Source organism: Camelus bactrianus, chromosome 14, assembly GCF_048773025.1.
Source record: "Camelus bactrianus isolate YW-2024 breed Bactrian camel chromosome 14, ASM4877302v1, whole genome shotgun sequence".
NCBI classification, from domain to species: Eukaryota; Metazoa; Chordata; class Mammalia; order Artiodactyla; family Camelidae; genus Camelus; species Camelus bactrianus.
Genome location: NC_133552.1, coordinates 29636400 through 29640602, shown reverse-complemented (window position 1 = coordinate 29640602; position 4203 = coordinate 29636400). Strand labels below are relative to the sequence as shown.

General features: G+C 34.5%; 1 pseudogene; it reads left to right on the top strand.

Moving 5' to 3' along the window:
• Positions 1 to 1010: 1010 nt before the first annotated feature.
• On the top strand, positions 1011 to 3533 carry LOC105064468 (vasculin-like; annotated as a pseudogene).
• The last annotated feature ends 670 nt before the right edge of the window (positions 3534 to 4203 follow it).

Sequence of the window (4203 nt, the reverse complement as noted above, 5' to 3'; positions counted from 1 at the left end):
TCAGGTAGGAAAATTTTATCTCTATTTTGTAAAGTTAACAAAGACCACCCAAATAAGAACAGAAAAAAGGTTATTCAGAGCTTGCCATTGCAACTGATTCAGTCACTATCAATCACTTGCATTTGACAGAGGCACAAGGGTAGATAGGGTAATTGTAAAATCTTACTGTGGAAAAAAAAGAAGGCTTCAGTTAGGCCCTGATTTCAGACTACTGGCATTGGAATGCTGTAATCAGAATAACTAGAAATGAGGCATTACATGTCATGGGTTTTGGGTGCATATTTGGCTTTCTCTCTTTGGTTCTATATAGGGAAACTTTCAGTTATTAATCAAGTTCTGGCTGTGTAGGACCAATTGTAACAGGGGATATTGTTTGGCTTTCTGGACTATTTTGTGAGAGATAGTCTGATTTCCCATAAATCTGAGTTATACATAATGAATTGTTTTCCTAGGCTAGTTACTGCAGTTGGCAGACTGTCTTCCTAGACTCATTGCTACAGATTGTTGGTCAGAGATTTATTTTATATATGGTAATTTTATATGTGGTATTACAATTGTCTGTTTCATATATTCTGTCTCACAGTGTCTGGCTAATTTCAGCAAGTGGAGACAAACTATTTAGCTAATTATTTATAAGACAGTGAATGGGAACTCAGAGAGTCTGTACCCTGCCATAACACAGGTAAATAAGATGGTCATCCATGAGTCTCATCTAAGTCATATGGGAAAAGAGAGTTCTTTGCAGTAAGCTATTTCTTACCAGGAAAATTTTAGAAAATAAATGTTGTGGATGTTAATCATCACTGTTTACTGGGGAAATAGGATTCAGGTAAAGTTTATCATTATTAATTCAAGGTATTTTTAGAAAAATATAATCAAAGCAAAATAGGATCAAAGAGATTTAAGAACTGTCATAGAACAAGATAAATGTAATTGTTCTTGACCATATTAGATAGAAAGGAGTCTCTGAAAATGGGAGAATAACAACCATCAAAAATGTGTGTTTGGTGATGATCTCAAGGGACTTAGCCCAGAACATTGCCCATCAGGTCAGCACCATTTTGGGACCAAGACTGGTTGTGGAGGAGGGAAAAGCCATAAAAGGGGATTATTCAAATTATCAAAAACCTCCTCCTGGAACTGAGCACAGTGGCACCTCCAGGCCAGAGGCACCTCTGGTGTTGCAGAATGTGATTGAATTATTCAGATATGAAGGTCATGTTGTAAGTTTTGTGTAAAAGATCCTGGGATATTTCAAGTGGCAATTTTGGAATTACAGAGTTTTTGGATAATTTTGCCCCAGAAGTTTATTAAACTTGACAAGAATCATCTCTGAAGTGAATTGATAGTAATGAACAATTCTACAAACTACTTAAAAAGAAAACCAGGCATTTCTTCAGTATTTTGTTTCAGACAGATATATAACTGGGTAAAGTATTTCAGCTGGTAGTATTTTTTGTTCCCCTACCCCTCCCTTATGGTTGGTGTTCTTCAGCCAGAACTGTAAGATATGTTTGATTGGTGTACTAAGTAGTTTCAGCAGTTTCAAATTACTATTTAAATATTGCTGAAGTTTCATGGCAGTTTATTTTTATTTTTATCAAAAGTTTTAGGAATTTTTGACATCAGCCCTTTTCACGTCAAATTGTGACAACTTATCTAAATGAAGACATTGAATGAATATATAATTTTCCCTTTTATGTTTTATTTACATCAAAGTTTATGATGTTGTAGTTTCCCAGCCCCATGGTAGTACTGAGATGGCTATGTATCTCGGTTTATGCTGATGTTTAGAAATGCTTTTCAGATGTGAAATGTTCTTTTTGTTTTTGCTTTTTGGCTTATAAATTGGATATTTCAACTGGAGTTGATAAGTATAATAGTAGCAAGTACATGAAGTAATAAAGAAGACTTTAAAATTTTAAATTCAAGGAACTTGGCTAATTCTGGAAATAGAACTTTAAAACAGAAGTATGGGTAACTCATTGAAATAACTCTATGTCAAATAGTCATAGACTGAGTATCTTCAGAGAACTTGGATATTATTTCAGAGGATACAACATTTTTTAAAAAACCTGGAAAACAAAGATTACAGAGTAAAACCCAACACCTTCTTGTTCAGTCCTGTTGGAATTTGGACTTGCCATGAGGTGTTGAAGTCTTGTTTCATTGAGTTGGAGAGACCGGACCTAAGCGGCACAGCATGACTTTGCTCCAGACTCATTTAATTTTCCTACCCCACCATCATCAACAGAGTCATCACTGAATTTTGAAAAGTATTCTGAAAATGTTTCAGGGACAGAAAATCATTATGATGTGACTAATCAATGACACAACTCTTCAGATGGCTTTGATTATGGTATTGGATGTCCTGATGGAGGTAACTTTGGAAGGAAAGGAAAAAAATAAAAGAATGGTTTACACATGGAATAAATGGTACTGAAAACATAAATCATCAAGGGAGATACCATGGTGGAAGTTCCTGTTCTCATAACAGTATTTTCCATTCTGGAAAAAGCCAAGGACTACATGCAAACAACATATCTGACAATGAAATGGGAGTAAAGAAGATGAGAGAGAACTCAAACAGTTTGAGGCTGAGTATTTTCTGCCTTTAAATCCTGAATATGAGAGAGAAACAAATCAGAACAAATCTTTAGCTGCAGATATATGGGGGTTGATCTGAGGATTTTGAGCAATAGTTGAAAAGATCTTTCAAAGGAAGATGTGCTCTTTATTGTGTCTTAGGTGAACTAAAAAGTGTGTTTGTATCAGAAAAAATGGTCAATTGTGGCTTGGTTAATTGTTAAATTCCCAGTACTTTCCATAGGAATATGTTGAAACTTTCATTGTATTACACTTCTCTGTTCCTTTCTCAGTTTACACCCTGGGTTCCCAAATATTATTTTCCTCATTGCAATATTTAAAATAGCCATGTTCCTGTGGAAGACATGAGAATTTTAAGATGGACTTCAGTAGAGATTTTCCAGTGCTATTTCTTTCAAGAATATCTCCTGAATCCTGAATCTAGAACTCAAAGAATGCTGGTCATTAAGAAAAGTAATATGAAAGACTTACAGCTATCTGGATTTCCAGTAGTAAGAAATTTTCTATCACAGGCAGTTAAGAATGGGGCTGGTCCAAGTGTTTATAAAGGCTTAGTCCCTAAACCTGTTGCTCTACCTGCAAAACCTACACAATGGAAAAGCCAAACTAAAGAAAATAAAGTTGGGACTTCTTTCCCTCATGAGTCTATGTATGGTGTTAGTGACTTAAATACTTTTAAATCAACTGCCAAGAATTTTAGCCCATCAACAATTTCAATTAAAGAGTGTAATCACTCAAATTCCTCTTCATCTGTTGACAAACTTAATCAGCAGCCTTGCCTAACCAAACTGACATGCATGCACACTGATAAGAAGAGTAAATTTTTGAAAGTTTTGAAAAGGGACAGAGTAGAAGAGGAACATGCAGATGAGAGCCATGCTAGCTCAGAAAAGGTTGTTAAAGGAGATGGACTGTCAAGAAGATAGTGAAAGTGATGAAATATGTGCTCCCGTAATGGAGGATTACTTTACTCTAAATAGAAAAGAACCAGGAAGCTATAGAAATGAGAAAACCATAATTGGAAATGCAAGAACTACAGCGAATTGCAAGAGAATAAACATGAAAATGTAAATAAAAATAAAAATATCAAAATCATAAAAGATGGGAGAGGGGAACAAGAACAAAATGAACTCATACAATTCAATTCTATGCTTCAATTTCAAATATAATATGCAAATCTCTATTCTTCAAAACCTTATAAAATGACTTTCTGGACTCTATTATCCTAAGTTTAATACAGCATTCAGAGTGCATCATCTCATCTACATTGGCAGAAACCATGCCATTTTTCAGTTATCTAATTGTTGATTTATTTCCATTTTGTTTATTTTACTTTCTGTGCTATTATTTTAGTTTTGGCCTCAGATACATTCTTTCATATTAATCCTGCATTTGACTATCTTTCAACTTTCTCAGGCACACATGGTGATGGGGTTTAAATCAATTTATCCTTTGATATTATGGCCTATTTCTTATTCTAATGCAAGTGACCAAATTGCTGTTTATTTGTCTGATGACTGTTATCAAATATTTCAGCATGTGAGTTTCTGTTATTCAAGGGAATTTAAGTCAACAAACATATATAACAAGCATGTT